We start from the raw sequence: 17,283 nt of genomic DNA on the forward strand, positions 1-17,283 counted from the left end.
AGGAGCTGATCCAGGCCAGGGCGAGGCCCTCGATGCCAGCCGCCTTGACACGGGTGAGGAGGATGGAATGGTCAACCGTGTCAAAGGCGGCGGAGAGATCTAAAAGGACAAGGGCCTGGGGAGTGTTGGTGTCTAGCCCCTCTCTAAGGTCGTCAATCACAGAAATAACCACCTTCTCGGTGGAGTGCCGGGGCGGAAACCGGCCTGCCGGGAAGCAAATCCCCCACTCTCCTCCATGAAGGCACCTAGGACCTGGGTGACATGAGCCTCCAGGACCTTAGCCAGAAAGGGGAGGAGGGAGATAGGACGATAATTGGAGGGGGAGGCAGGGTCGGCCCCGGGTTTTTTTAAAAGGGGGATGACAATGGCAGTTTTGTGAGGGGCTGGAACTATCCCCTGTTCAAGGGAATCGTTAAGGAAGGTAAGGGGGGGAAGGTAGCAGCTCGTGAAGAGCCTGCGAAGAATGCACGCCGGGGCAATATCCGCAGGGGATCCAGATTTAACACGGACCAGTAGGGAAAGAAAGGTGTCTCTAGTCAGGGGGGCAGAAGAGTCAGACATGAGGTATGGGGGAAGGCTGGGGGTCACAAAAGTAGGAGAGGGGGGGAGGAATCTCAGCCTTGATAAGGGCAACTTTCTCAACGAAAAAGTAGTTGAGAGAGTTGCACAACAGCTGGGAAGGAGGGATTTTAGAGGAAACTCTATCAGAGGAGGACAGTTCCCGGACTATAGCAAATGTTTCCCTAGACTGGTTCTCTGCAGCCACTACTCGCCCGGAGAAATAGGCTGTTTTTGCCCGGAGGATGTCATTTTTATATTCTTTGAGGGTAGAAGTGTAACGGGATTTCAAAAGAGGACAATAGGCACACCTCCAGGCTCTCTCAGCTTGGTGTATCTCCAGTTTTTTTAACCTTGAGGGCGGGGGAGAACCATTTATTCGCATCATGGGCGCGTTTGACTGTAACACGTTTCAAAGGAGCAGCTTGATCGCAGGCCCTCAAGAGCCAGCTATTCAGAGCATTCAGCTGCCTGGATGGCGTGAGGTCAGCCAGGTCAGGATCAAAGGCAGATAAAGAGGAACAGAGGACAGGAATGTCAACTCTGCTCCAATTCCTCGCCCAGGTGTGTTTGGAGAATGGAGTAGTGGGAGAGATACTGAGATCCAAAGAAAAAGAAATCAAAGAGTGATCCGACCAAGGACAAGCTGGACCGAAAGGGCGGATACCAAGGTATTAAGGGTCCAGATTTGATCTAATGTGTGGCCATGGATGTGGGTAGGGGAAAGGACACGAGAGACAAAGTTCAGACTAAGAAGAAGTTCAGTGAAATTGCGGGAAACCACATCTTCTGCTGGATCATTGGGCCAGAAGTTGAAATCCCCAAGAAGTAAGACCGAGGAGTTGTTAATTGCCAAGGTTCCTAGGAGATCAGAAATAGCAGGAAGGAAATGGGGGCAGGGCGGAGGGGGACGATAGACAAGGACACATGTTAGAGGGACCTGGGAGAAGGTGGAGCGGATGATCAGGCAATCGCCATGGGTAGGGAAGGGAAAGGAAGTATTTCAAAACAGAGGTCCGCCCGAACAACCAGGGCCACTCCACCACCTACTCGGCCCTCGCGTCGGTCGGCCCTAAGGATTACATAGGGGGAGGGAAGGGCAGATAACACACTGGGAAGAGAGTCGGTGCCAAACCAAGTCTCAGTCAGGAATAGCAGGTCAGGCTTAACAGAGTCCAAGAAGTCAAACAATTCTAAGTGGTGTTTGACAGCCGATCTGGTGTTAAGTAGAAAGGCTGAAAGATGGGGCGACGTGAGTGGCGAAGGAGCGATAGGAGGGGGCCCGGGGGAAGCCAGAGGAAGGGAGGGGAGGGAAGGTTTTATGACATGGAGAGCAGCATAGGAAAAGGGGCGGGCTAGACCGAGTTTGCTAATCCGTGCGCAAATGGCTGCCTGAGGAAGCCACTGTACCTGTAGGGCCAGTAGTTGTGGAGTGGAATATGAGAAAAAACGGGCAGGATGGGGGGCCCCTGGCCCCGGTCGGCCGCGGACAGGGGCAGACGGGCTAGCCTTTGGCACACCTTCGGCGCGCCGCCAGCGCGCCCGCTGCGCGTTCGCATGGGGCGGTGTTTTTATCAGACTCAAGGCGCGATGGCTAGTGCGCTGCCCTGTGAGCCCCGCCGCCTCACCCAAAATGGCGCCCGCTACCCCGTCAGCCCTCCGGAGCAATCGGCACACAGCCGTGCCGGACCGGGGCTAGGGGAGCGGGAGGAGCGAGGGAGGCGAGCAGCAGGTAAACAGCAGATGAACAGGTAAAGTGCAATTTAGATAGAAAATAGTCTTTTAATTTAAAATCTTTAAAAGCTAGTAATCAGGCAAGAATGAATACAAAAATTTCTCAGGGCATTCCCATACGCGAGTACAGCTGCCACGAACCCACTGCCACTGGGTCTTTGGCGTCCGCTGCACGTTCGCATGGGGCGGTGTTTAATCAGACTCAAGGCGTGATGGCTAGTGCGCTGCCCTGTGAGCCCCGCCGCCTCACCCAAAATGGCGCCCGCTACCCCGTCAGCCCTCCGGAGCAATTGGCACACAGCCGTGCCGGACCGGGGCTAGGGGAGCGGGAGGAGCGAGGGAGGCGAGCAGCAGGTAAACAGAAGATGAACAGGTAAAGTGCAATTTAGATAAAAACTAGTCTTTTAATTTAAACTCTTTAAAAGCTAGTAATCAGGCAAGAATAAATACAAAAAGTTCTCAGGGCATTCCCATACGTGAGCACAGCTGCCACAAACCCACTGCCACTGGGTCTTTGGCGTCCGCTGCGCGTTCGCATGGGGCGGTGTTTTATCAGACTCAAGCCGCGATGGCTAGTCCGCTGCCCTGTGAGCCCCGCCGCCTCACCCAAAATGGCGCCCGCTACCCCGTCAGCCCTCCGGAGCAATCGTCACTCAGCCGTGCCGGACCGGGGCTAGGGGAGCGGGAGGAGCGAGGGAGGCGAGCAGCAGGTAAACAGCAGATGAACAGGTAAAGTGCAATTTAGATAAAAACTAGTCTTTTAATTTAAAATCTTTAAAAGCTAGTAATCAGGCAAGAATGAATACAAAAAGTTCTCAGGGCATTCCCATACGCGAGCACAGCTGCCACGAACCCACTGCCACCGGGTCTTTGGCGTTTAATTTGTTAGATATCTGGAGGGTGAAGAATGGTAACTTAAGGGAGTGTTCATTCTATAGCAAAAAATATAAACACCACTCCAGAATCGATTATTTCTTTGTGGATCAGATTTAATTCTCGGAGGTCGAGTATACAGCCTACATTGCGGCGACTCTATCAGATCATTCTGCGGTGGAACTGACACTCAATTTTAAGCATAAAGAACGCCAGAGGAGGTGGATTCTTGATTGGGTGTTGCTATTAAACGAGGGGGTGAGGTCCGAGTTAGTAGGCCTTTAAAGCCTATTTAATGGGGTCATTAAGCTCCATTATGATCAATAAAAGAAGATCCATGAGAGAGGCGGAAGCCAATAGGCTTAAGAGGATCAAGGAAAAGGAGACTGAGCTACAGTGGGCCGCCCTGTCCGCCCGGAATCTTATACCGCAGCTGGAAAGAGAGTTGGTGCTTCTTCAGGCAGACTTTCAGGCCAATCTTGATAAGACTCTGAAGGATAGATGGGATGCCAGCAAATTACATCATTTTGCCTATGGCGAAAAATGCGTCTCCCTTCTGGCATGGAAGTCTAGGGTTGATAGGGTCAGGTACCATATAAAGAGCTTGGTTCAAAGAGGGTCAGGAACTCTACTGTATGATGATGACATGATTAGAGAAGAGGCAAGATCTTTCATGCATAATCTGTATGAAGAAGATATTGACTCTAGACCAGAGGAAGTCAGAGGAAGTCAGGGAATGGTTAAATTCTAGGGATCTTCCCCAACTGTCTGATGATGATAGGCGGTTTCTGCTCACTAGTATCACCGAGGGAGAAATTAGAGCACAACTAAAGAAAATGACTAGGGGCAAGGCAGCCGGTCCGAATGGACTCCCAATAGAGCTCTATCTCGGACTACTGGATAAGGTGGGGCCGGTTTTAAAAACCCTGTTTAACAAAATATACATGCTGGGAGAGTGCACCCCCCTATCATGGTCAGAGGTGACAGTGTCCTTAATCCTTAAACCGAATAAGGATCCACAGAAAATTGAGGCTTATAGACCCATCTCGCTTTTAAATTCCAACCATAAAATCTTTGCCGGGATACTGGCTGCAAAGGTGGCAAAAATTATTAAGACTATTGTGCATCTAGACCGGAGAGGGTTTATACCAGGTAGGCAGTTAAATTAGCTCACCTTTCAAGTCATAGGGGCGATTGATGTTGCAATAGATAAAAAGCTTACGATAGTTGCAATAGATGCCGCTAAGGCTTTTGATCAGGTGAACTGGTTTTATCTATGGGATACCTTGCAAAAATTCGTTTTCCCGAGAAACTTTGTGCAGGCTATCAAATCTCTCTATCTTAACCCCCAAGCAAAAGTTTTAGTTAATGGCGCTCTTATGGAGTGGTTCAGTATTTCAAGAGGCACCAGGCAGGGGTGTCCTCTGTCATCATTATTACTCAATGTTTATATTGAACCCTTCGTATGCTCTCTCAGGGCAGATCCCCTTATTAGGCCTTTTAAAATTGCTGAATTGGAGTTAAAGTTTGCTTTATGTGCTGATGACCTTCTTATGTATACTTCGAATCCTGTAGAATCTATACCCAGGCTGTCTGATTTGGCTGAGAAGTTCGGCGAAGTCTCGGGTTATAAAATCAATAAGGAAAAGACTGATATAATGGAATGGAATTGTGTGAATACATCACAGAGGGCAAAGTGTCAAATGAGATACCTAGGGATCGATCTTGCCCAGACTCTGGTAGATACATCAAAGACCAGTTGGAATAAGGTGTCTAAGGAGGTTGGCAGCCTATTGGTACGCTGGGCAAACCTCCCATTGAATATCTATGGGAGGGTCAATCTCGTTAAAATGATAATTTTGCCCAAATTAACATTTTTGTTTAATTCAATTCCGTTATCCTTTAGCATTAAGGATATTGCTATACTGCAAGGCAAAATTGGGTCTTTTATATGGGCCACAAAAACCCAGAGAATCGCATTGAAAAAGCTCAGGAGAGGGTTAAAACTGGGAGGTCTTGCTCTACCCGACTTACTCTTGTATTGCCACGCATTTCATTTTAAGAACTTCAGAATTCTTGCAAATAACGCCGACTCTTCCTCTCTCGGTCTATTATTCCAGGCCATGTTACAGGGTGTACCGCTGGGACAGGAGTTTTTTTTATATAAATTTGGCGACTCACGTTCTACAAGAAGGTCCGACTTAAGGTCCTGCGAGCAGCACTTAATAACTGGATGTGCATCAGAAGGGTCCTGAAAATGCCATACTATGCAGCACAGGCCCCAATTTGGAGTTCTCCCGGCACCCCTGAGTGCCTCCAGGACCAACTTTGCCAACCACTTAGATCAGCCGGTATTAGACTGTGGGGAGATCTCCAGCAGGGCTCACAACTGATCAGCTGGGAGTCAATTTCCGGCTTGACCAGCGGGACTTTGACAAGATTTAAGTTCTACCAGCTATCCGCATGGTGGGCAATGCAGTCATGGGGCAATGAGAACGTAAGTCTCAAATTTGATTCAGTCTCTCGAACAGGCACATGGAAATGTGAAGTTTCATTTTGGTACGGGGCCATTTTGGAAGCTGGTGATCATCCGGAACTGGAGGTTGGGAAACTCTGGGGTAGTGTTTTCGGAGGAGATGGGGAGGCAACGTGGAAACTCTGGTGTGACTCTTTTATTATGTTGCAGGCAGTGGTGAAACCGGCCGCACTCAAGAGGAATCACCTTTATACTCTTTACAGAGCTTATTGGACTCCTAAAAAATTATCCAAAGTAACTGGGGGGGATCTACAGCTGTCACAGATGTAAGTATCCAGCAGCAGACGATTTGCACATGTTTGTGGACTGCCCAAGAAACAAGCCCTTCTGGGCAGAGGTATGTGCTTTCTTGAGTATGTGCTGCTCCTGCGGATTGAGGTTAGTCCAAGGTTAATCTTGCTCGGTCTCATGTCGGACTATGGTATGAATGTACCAGCTTTGAAATTTGTGTTCTATGCAATAATTATCGCCAGAAGAGAAATCTGTAGAGCATGGAAGTCTGAAATTTCTCCTTCCTTTGCGGACTTTTTGAAGTACACTATTTTGATTAGTCAATTTGACATGGCCTGTGATGAAACAAGTTGTTGTAAGATCTGGGCGACCTTAGTGGCCTGGAGGGAGAAGTAAAATCTGTCCAATGATTATGCCAGGGTACTGTTGGTCCGGTCCTCCCTAGTAACACACGGTCTTCCAGGTGCTGTGATCGGGAGTGGGACTAGGTAACAGCTTATCTTGAGGGATAACTTCGCTCCCCTCCCATAGGCATTTTACAAGGGTCGACATCGAATTTGCCTGTTTGGAAGATGTGGAGGAATCCCATCTAGAGTGTCCCTGAAGGCATGTATGAGGACAATAACATTTTTTTTAAAAACACTGTTTCTGGTTAGATGTGTTTATTTCACTTTTCATGTTCAAAAACCTTCACTTCTGGGCTTCAAATAATGAGACCATAATGAACATTGAGGCAATGAATAGTTAACCAAGTGCAAACATTTTAAAGCAAGTTTAAAGTACACTATTGAACCATTTCTCGGAAACTTATTGCGTGAAACTTAAATCAGCCTTTCAGAATATCATTTTACAGACAGTGTCAGTTTGTCTAAGGAATCTCTGATTGTTTCTTTGGAAGCCATGGCGTAAAACTTAAATCAGCCTTTCAGAATATCATTTTACAGACAGTGTCAGTTTGTCTACGGAATATCCTATTGTTTCTTTGAAAACCAGACATGCACAATTTCAACCTGCCAGTATCTGATGAATCGCTACAAGGGCGCGCTTGATCTTTTTCCTTTACAGGTACTAGCTGTTTATAATATATTTAATATGTACAATGATTACAGTTGTATGAACCTACAATAGAGACTGAAGAATATTAGCTCAACAGTCATTTACTTCCTTTCCAGATCTCCCTCCCCACAGTACCCTCCCTAATTCCCTTCCCCCCATCTGGCCATCTTGATACTCTGGTGTTACCTGAGTGCAGAGTCAAGACTGCCTGAAGGTGGGCTTCTTCAGGGTACTGCTCCTGATGAACCATATCTAACAAAAATTTTCATTCTTGTTCACAAGCCTCATTTCAAGAAAAAGGACAGCATACATAGCAGAGAACACCTGCGATTTATTCAAAAAGTTCCAGCCCATATGGAAGTGTACTCTTGCCTCAGTGGGCATGTGTCCGGTTGCCTTACGGCCTTTGCAGTCTCTGCTTGAAATAACATGCCCAGTGGGTGCTGTAACCATTTCCTAAGTGTCATCAAATCAATGTCCCCAGTGGGTTGATGAAGGCTACGAATGTAGAATGTGTTGCTATTACATGAACACTCACGTTCAAGCCTTTTTGGTCCCTCAACAGCGTTGAGTCTTCCCAACGCATAGGATCTGCATTTTGGCGGCAGGTCGTCCTTGTGGCTAGGCAAGCCACTCAAATCCGACTAAAAGGCTGCCCCAGGTGAGGACGTCCTCCCAGAAAGTATACTCTTGTGGTGAGGTCAGCAATAGCATTCGCATTCCGCTTTCATCACAAAATCATCAGTTTAACGTGTATCAAATTTTTAAACTTGTTCAGAATCCTCATTTCAAGAAAAAGGACAGCATACATAGCAGAGAACAATAGGGATGTATTAAAAAAGCCCAGTCCATGTGGGTGTGTACTCTCGCCTCAATGGGCGTGTGTCCGATTGCCTTATGGTCTTTGCAGTCTCTTTTTGAAATACCATGCCCAGTTTGTGCTGTAACCATTTCCTAAGTGTCATCAAATCAATGTACCCAGTGGCTTGATGAAGGCTAGGAATGTAGAATGTGTTGCTATTACTTGATCACTCATGTTTGAGGTTTTTTGTTCCCTCGACAGAGCCAAGTCTTCCCAATGTATAGGATCTGCATTTGCACGGCGGTATATCCTCGTGCCTAGGCCGGCTCAGCAAAGCTGCTCCAATCCAACTGAAAGGTTGCCACAGCTGAGAATGCCCTTCCAGAAACTTACCTCTTGTGGTGCGGTCAGCAATACCATCAGCATTCTGCTTTCATCACAAAATGATCAACTTAAGGTGTTTCAAATTTTCATTCTTGTTCACAAGCTTCTTTTCAAGAAAAAGGACACATACAAAGCAGAGAACACCTCCGATTTATTCAAAAAGTCCAGCCCATGTGGGCGTGTACTCTTGCCTCAGTGGGAGTGTGTCCGATTGCCTTAAGGTCTTTGAAGTCTCTGCTTGAAATAACATGCCGAGTGGGTGCTGTAACCATTTCCTAAGTGTCATCAAATCAATGTCCCCAGTGGGTTGATGAAGGCTAGGAATGTAGAATGTGTTGCTATTACTTGATCACTCACGTTCAAGCCTTTCTGTCCCCTCGACAACGTCGAGTCTTCCCAACGCATAGGATCTGCATTTGCGCGGCAGGTCGTCCTCGCGGCTAGGCAAAGCCACTCAAATCCAATTAAAAGGTTGCCCTAGGTAAGGACGTCCTCCCAGAAATGTACCTCTTGCGGTGAGGTCAGCAATACCATCTAAATTTTGCTTTCATTACAAAACGATCAGCTTAACGTGTTTCAAATTTTCATTCTTGGTCACAAGCCTCATTTCAAGAAAAAAGACAGCATACATAGCAGAGAACACCTGTGATTTATTATAAAAGTCCAGCCCATGTGGGCTTGTACTCTTGCCTCAGTGGGCGTGTGTCCGATTGCCTTATGGTCTTTGCAGTCTCTGCTTGACATAACATGCCCAGTGGGTGCTGTAGCCATTTCCTAAGTGTCATCAAATCAATGTCCCCAGTGGGTTGATGAAGGCTAGGAATGCAGAATGTGCTGCTATTACTTGGTCACTCACGTTTGATTTTTTCTGTTCCCTTGACAGCATCGAGTCTTCCCACATACGATCCGCATATGCGCGATGGATCGTTCGCACGGCTAGGCAAAGCCGCTCAAATCCAACTAAAATGTTGCCCCCGGTGAAGACGTCCTCCCAGAAAGTTACCTCTTGCGGTGAGGTCAGCAATACCAACCGCATTCCGCTTTCGTCACAAAATGACCGGCTTAATGTGTTTCACATTTTCAGCCTTGTTCATAAGCCTCATTTCAAGAAAAAGGACAGCATACATAGCAGAGAACACCTGTGATTTATTCAAAAAGTCCAGCCCATGTGGGCATGTACTCTCATCTCAGTGGGCGTGTGTCCATTTGCCTTATTGTCTTTGCAATCTCTGCTCGAAATACCATGCCCAGTGGGTGTTGTAACCATTTCCCAAGTGTCATCAAATCAACGTCCCCAGTGGCTTGATGAAGGCTAGGAATGTAGAATGTGTTGCTATTACTTGATCACTCACGTTTGGGGTTTTTTGTTCTCTCGACAGCGGCAAGTCTTCCCAATGTATAGGATCTGCATTTGCGCGGCGGGATATCCCCGTGGCTAGGCCGGCTCAGCAAAGCCGCTCAAATCCAACTAAAAGGTTGCCCCAGGTGAGGACGTCCTCCCAGAAAGTTACCTCTTGCGGTGACGTCAGCAATACCAACCGCATTCCGCTTTCGTCACAAAATGACCGGCTTAATGTGTTTCATATTTTCATCCTTGTTCACAAGCCTCATTTCAAGAAAAAGGACAGCATACATAGCAGAGAACACCTGTGATTTATTCAAAAAGTCCAGCCCATTTGGGAGTGTACTCTCATCTCAGTGGGCGTGTGTCCATTTGCCTTATGGTCTTTGCAGTCTCTGCTCGAAATACCAAGCCCAGTGGGTGCTGTAACCATTTCCTAAGTGTCATCAAATCAATGTCCCCAGTGGGTTGATGAAGGCTAGGAATGTAGGATGTGTTGCTATTACTTGATCACTCACGTTTGACCTTTTCTGTTCCCTCAACAGCGTTGAATTTTCCCAACGCATAGGATCCGCATTTGGGTGGCGGGTTGTCCTCGCGGCTAGGCAAAGCTGCTCTAATCCACTACAAGGTTGCCCCAGGTGAGGACGTTCTCCCAGAAATGTAACTCTTGCAGTGAAGTTCAGCATTACCATCCGTATTCCGCTTCATCACAAAATGATCAGCTCAACGCATTTCAAATTTTCATTCTTGTTCACAAGCCTCATTTCAAGAAAATGGACAGCATACATAGCAGAGAACACCTGTGATTTATTCAAAAGGTCCAGCCCATATGGGCTTGTACTCTCACCTCAGTGGGCGCGTGTCTGACTGCCTTATTGTCTTTGCAGTCTCTGCTTGAAATAACATTCCCAGTGGATGCTGTAACCATTTCCTAAGTGTCATCAAATCAATGTCTCCAGTGGGTTGATGAAGGCTAGGAATGTAGAATGTGTTGCTATTACTTGATCACTCACGTTTGAGCTTTTCTGTTCCCTCAACAGCGTCGAGTCTTCGCAACTCATCGGACCTGCATTAGCACGGCGGGTATTACTCGCGGCTAGGAAAAGCCACTCAAATCCAATTAAAAGGTTGCCCTAGGTAAGGACGTCCTCCCAGAAATGTACCTCTTGCGGTGAGGTCAGCAATACCATCTAAATTTTGCTTTCATTACAAAACGATCAGCTTAACGTGTTTCAAATTTTCATTCTTGGTCACAAGCCTCATTTCAAGAAAAAAGACAGCATACATAGCAGAGAACACCTGTGATTTATTATAAAAGTCCAGCCCATGTGGGCTTGTACTCTTGCCTCAGTGGGCGTGTGTCCGATTGCCTTATGGTCTTTGCAGTCTCTGCTTGACATAACATGCCCAGTGGGTGCTGTAGCCATTTCCTAAGTGTCATCAAATCAATGTCCCCAGTGGGTTGATGAAGGCTAGGAATGCAGAATGTGCTGCTATTACTTGGTCACTCACGTTTGATTTTTTCTGTTCCCTTGACAGCATCGAGTCTTCCCACATACGATCCGCATATGCGCGATGGATCGTTCGCACGGCTAGGCAAAGCCGCTCAAATCCAACTAAAATGTTGCCCCCGGTGAAGACGTCCTCCCAGAAAGTTACCTCTTGCGGTGAGGTCAGCAATACCAACCGCATTCCGCTTTCGTCACAAAATGACCGGCTTAATGTGTTTCACATTTTCAGCCTTGTTCATAAGCCTCATTTCAAGAAAAAGGACAGCATACATAGCAGAGAACACCTGTGATTTATTCAAAAAGTCCAGCCCATGTGGGCATGTACTCTCATCTCAGTGGGCGTGTGTCCATTTGCCTTATTGTCTTTGCAATCTCTGCTCGAAATACCATGCCCAGTGGGTGTTGTAACCATTTCCCAAGTGTCATCAAATCAACGTCCCCAGTGGCTTGATGAAGGCTAGGAATGTAGAATGTGTTGCTATTACTTGATCACTCACGTTTGGGGTTTTTTGTTCTCTCGACAGCGGCAAGTCTTCCCAATGTATAGGATCTGCATTTGCGCGGCGGGATATCCCCGTGGCTAGGCCGGCTCAGCAAAGCCGCTCAAATCCAACTAAAAGGTTGCCCCAGGTGAGGACGTCCTCCCAGAAAGTTACCTCTTGCGGTGACGTCAGCAATACCAACCGCATTCCGCTTTCGTCACAAAATGACCGGCTTAATGTGTTTCATATTTTCATCCTTGTTCACAAGCCTCATTTCAAGAAAAAGGACAGCATACATAGCAGAGAACACCTGTGATTTATTCAAAAAGTCCAGCCCATTTGGGAGTGTACTCTCATCTCAGTGGGCGTGTGTCCATTTGCCTTATGGTCTTTGCAGTCTCTGCTCGAAATACCAAGCCCAGTGGGTGCTGTAACCATTTCCTAAGTGTCATCAAATCAATGTCCCCAGTGGGTTGATGAAGGCTAGGAATGTAGGATGTGTTGCTATTACTTGATCACTCACGTTTGACCTTTTCTGTTCCCTCAACAGCGTTGAATTTTCCCAACGCATAGGATCCGCATTTGGGTGGCGGGTTGTCCTCGCGGCTAGGCAAAGCTGCTCTAATCCACTACAAGGTTGCCCCAGGTGAGGACGTTCTCCCAGAAATGTAACTCTTGCAGTGAAGTTCAGCATTACCATCCGTATTCCGCTTCATCACAAAATGATCAGCTCAACGCATTTCAAATTTTCATTCTTGTTCACAAGCCTCATTTCAAGAAAATGGACAGCATACATAGCAGAGAACACCTGTGATTTATTCAAAAGGTCCAGCCCATATGGGCTTGTACTCTCACCTCAGTGGGCGCGTGTCTGACTGCCTTATTGTCTTTGCAGTCTCTGCTTGAAATAACATTCCCAGTGGATGCTGTAACCATTTCCTAAGTGTCATCAAATCAATGTCTCCAGTGGGTTGATGAAGGCTAGGAATGTAGAATGTGTTGCTATTACTTGATCACTCACGTTTGAGCTTTTCTGTTCCCTCAACAGCGTCGAGTCTTCGCAACTCATCGGACCTGCATTAGCACGGCGGGTATTACTCGCGGCTAGGAAAAGCCGCTGAAATCCATCTAAAAGTTTGCCACAGGTGAGGACGTCCTCGCAGAAAGTTACCTCAATAGTTCCTGAGAAATTAGAAAAAGAAAAAGTTGTGATATCTATGGCCGCGGTGGGTTCGGGAACCCTCCCACGCACTAAATTCACTCTCATTGGCTGTGAACGCTCCAATCCTGGAAGTGTTGGCAGCCATCTTGTGACTCTGTAGAACCAAGTCACAAGAAAAAAGTGAAAAAAAGATAAAAAACAAGAAATGAGGACAGGGTAGAAACACTCTGACCCCCTAGGCCTCCTCAGGGGATCCCAGAAGGACCCCTAGCGCCCAAAAAACATTTTTTTTTATACTTTCGGTGGAATTTGTGCTGGGGTCACTAATCCTGCCGAAAATATTTTAAAAAATGAAGCACAAGCTCCTAAGATTCATTTTAATGAGGCACGCGTGTGGGCCAGGTCCTGGAGGCTTGCACAAAAAATAATAGCGTGGGCCCCAGGGACGCCACCTCCCTGGGGCTATGCTCATTGTGTGGGGGGGCACGCCCCCCCACAGCCCCAGGGAAAGCCACCTCCCCGGGGCTTATTTATTAAACAATGCCTGGGGGTCCCACCGGGGGTGTCCCATTCACCCCACGCTGCCCTGGGGACCGCCACCTCCCCGGGGCATTGTTACGTGGGTCCCTTCTCACTGTGCCACTGGATTCAAGTTAGCCTGGCTGATGAAGGGTAATGCCCAGAAACCAGTACCAGGATGCTTGTTTCCGGTCCAGGGAGGACCTGGCTTGGCAGTTCGGTCTGGACTATTCTCATGAGGCACAGGGTCAAGACTGATTTGCATATGCCTGGGTCCAAACTGGAATATCATGGTGAGCAAAAAAAGGGTGGATTTAGGCCCAGATCTCTGTACTGGGGTGAATGTATTACACTGTTCTGCATTCTGTCCATCAATTGTTCTTTTTGTCACTCTTCAATACACTATCATATGCACTCATACATCTATACAGACACTCACATGCCGTCACTCATCCGTGGGGTTACTCACACACCTAGTCAGTCATGCAAAGAATCAATCACACTCCCATTTACTAACTTATACAGTTATACACACACCACCTCACTTATTCATACAGATACTAACGCATACTTACTCTCTCATATAATCACTGATACAAGTACACACTCATCTATACAGCCAGTCTCACAATCACTGACTCTCATGTATAGACATTTATATACTCCAACTCTCACATACACTGCCTTTTACATATGTAGTTACTTGGACATGTACCACTGAGACATCCATTCACTCACCACCACACCTATACACACAATCATCCACCCAAACAGCTGTTCCACATGCACTCTTGAACCCATACACACAGTGAATCAACCACTCACACATCTATGCAGAGAGTCACACACCTCCCACCCACCCACACACACACACACTCAGTCTCCCATACAAATACTCAGGCAACTAATCAATAACCCATATAGACACTCATGTAGCTACTGACCAACCAATGCAGCAGCTTACACAACAACAGATAGACTGATACAGACATTCACACAGTTTAGTCACTAACCCATGCATTCAGTAAGACACATTTAATCACTCACTTTTACAGTCAGTCCTGCATCTACTAAATCCTCCATCCAGACACGGATGTATGACGTTACAACGCATGCTTTTACCACGCATGCAGGTACAACGCAGTTTTTACAACGCAAACCTTTACAACGCATAGCGCTTTGGGGTGCTGGATAGTGAATAGTTTAATTTACTATTCCAACTCCAGTCCCCGTGGACACTAGGGAAGGTGTTGGATAGTAAATTAAATCTATTCCCTATCCTAGAGCGCCCCCCAGTACAATGCGTTGTAATGGTTTTCGTTGTAAAACCTGTGTTGTAACAGCACTGCGTTGTAAAAGTTTTGTTGTAAAGGATGTTTCCCTCCAGACACTTATATGCCCACTCATTCATCAATACACCTTGGCATTCATATAAAACATATTTAAACTTTAAACAAACACACAGTCACTGGATGATGTCATCGGTGCTGTCATTTGAGATGTCATCGGTGATGTTATCAGTGATGTCACTGACCATGTCATGAATGATGTAATATGTGACGTCATCAGCAGTGCATTGCGGGTGCGCAAGTTATAGTTAGCTGAACTAACTCGAACACCGGAATTTCTCTGGTTTTGTACGAGTGAAATGTCCATCTAACTATAACGTCCTGGAAACTTATGGTTTTTTCAGTGAATTTCTAAGGTTTTTTAGATGCAAATTTCTTACTGTAACAAGCTTTAAACATAGGGCTTTTTCAGTGAATTTCAATGCTATTTTAAATGCTAATTTCTAACTATAATTGTCCATAAAACCTATGTTTTTTTCAGTGAAAAAAAATATATATATTCACAAATACTGCCCAAGGGCATTGAAGTGCATTGCCCGACCACCAGGTTACACTACAAAATATCAAGTTCATTTTATTTTGAGCACCTGGACTAAGTGACTCAGACCTGGTTCCCCAGATCCAAAGTCAGCAGTTGTGTCTGTTAGGACACATCCCTAAATCTCAATTTATGTGTGAAAGTCATACACAAGTGGGATGATTGTACATGATTACGTTTAGTGAGGACATTGCATGCTAAAATTGCTTTGTGAAGTAAAAGAATTGCATCTAAAAATACTGAAAGGTTCTTGTTTTTTTTAAAACTGGACTCTGGGACATAGTTCCACACTTTTGCACCAGTGTTACTGGAATAACTTTCGCAGTGGTGGTGCCTACATTAGTGTTATATCATTGAAGTCATAGCTTTCACATTCCATGTCCCATGCAGTCACATTGTCGTTTTTCCCCATGTTACCATGTTACCATGAGTATGTTGCAGACTGTTTCCTGCTTTGCGCACTTTACTATACAAATGTAGTTTGCTTAGTGCCACATTGTACTTTCACACAGAACCTGCCGTTGTTAGGTCGAGCTAGAATACACATGCGAAGCATGTGTCTAGCTCGACAACTATAGTCATCCGTCTCCTGGGAATCTGAGACAGGGGATGGGCACGAGCGTCGACTTCACCTCGTGGGCGCGCACGCCCAGCCCGGCGCAGTGCACATCCCCTGCCTCAGATTGCCAGGAAGTCAGCCATGCCTCTCTCAGTCGCGGTCGCATGCACGCGCACACACACACACACACACACACTCACAGTCACAGTCACACACACACTCACTCACACACACACGCGCGCATGCACACACACGCAGGCACACACCCCTACCCCTCCCTTACCGGGCTCGCACCATCTGGAACGCCGGGCTTCTCATCCTCATCGGAGCACCACAGAGCACTCGAGCTCCTCTGCCAGGCCACGAAGTGCGGCTCTCCCCTTAGGCATGGGAGCCCCGCAGTCTCCCCGCTGGTCTTCACCCGGGCCCCCTCCTGGGACCCGGGACTTCAGCTGCGGCACTTCGTTTTTGCTCCGGGGCTCGCTACTAAAACGAAACTTGGGGATAGCGCGCATGCGCAGGCAGCCCCCACATGTGTGAAAAACAATTCCTAGGCAATCATATTAGATACAAAATATATAGGCAGAGGGTATCACAAAAACCAATGACAGATAACAATGTACATAAAGTAAGGTTTCATATTTTAATACATCATCAGTTAAAATTAAAAACTATAATACATTCCAATAATAACTCAAAGTCTCAATTCATAAAATCAGGTAAAATATCCTTGGATCTGATATTTTAATGAAAATTTCCGATTATCACAATTGTTTTTATCGATCCCGATATTAAGGGGAAAAAGGGACATTTAAAAAAAAATCTATCATAAGCCAACAAATTTAAGAAAATAAGTGACCTTTTAAAGTTTATTCCCAGATGCCACTCAATAATTAGTTGTTGTAGTAATTTCCTGAAGAAGGCGTCCGCTACGCCGAAACGCGCGTCGAATTATTACTACTTGATTCCCTTTTTGTATAATTTATTGTTTTTTCTTATTAGATTATCACTGTCTGATTTATTACTGATTGTATAACTTTATTGCCTATTGACTGTGTATTTTGTACCTGCTTTTTTATGAATTGAGACTTTGAGTTATTATTGGAATGTATTATAGTTTTTAATTTTAACTGATGATGTATTAAAATATGAAACCTTACTTTATGTACATTGTTATCTGTCATTGGTTTTTGTGATACCCTCCGCCTATATATTTTGTATCTAATATGATTGCCTAGGAATTGTTTTTCGCACATGTTTTATTCCCTGTCCTAGGAATCGCATGATCAGAGTTCTGGGGGCCTTTGTTTTATTTCCCCCGGCAGCCCCCACAGACAGTGTGAGCAGTTATGTGAAGTCAGGAGAGTCCATTTCAGGAGTAAGGGGAGTCTGTAGTTTAACATGTGGAAGCTTTGACATTCAAACGGCTCATGATGGCAGTGCAGTGGGGGCGTGGCTAAGCACGCAATGGCGGAGGACGCACTAGGGTAGAGCTCCGTGCTAAGCTCCCCTTCCCTGAGCCGTTTCTCCGCCACATTTAACCCTAGCCGCCCGAAACTGCTGGCGGACCCTCCCGGTGCTCTCCTCGGCAATCTGGCCGACTTTTGTTTCGGGGCTCCGACGAGGCTGACCCCGACCTATCCT

This window comes from Lissotriton helveticus, chromosome 3_2, assembly GCF_964261635.1.
Source record: "Lissotriton helveticus chromosome 3_2, aLisHel1.1, whole genome shotgun sequence".
NCBI classification, from domain to species: Eukaryota; Metazoa; Chordata; class Amphibia; order Caudata; family Salamandridae; genus Lissotriton; species Lissotriton helveticus.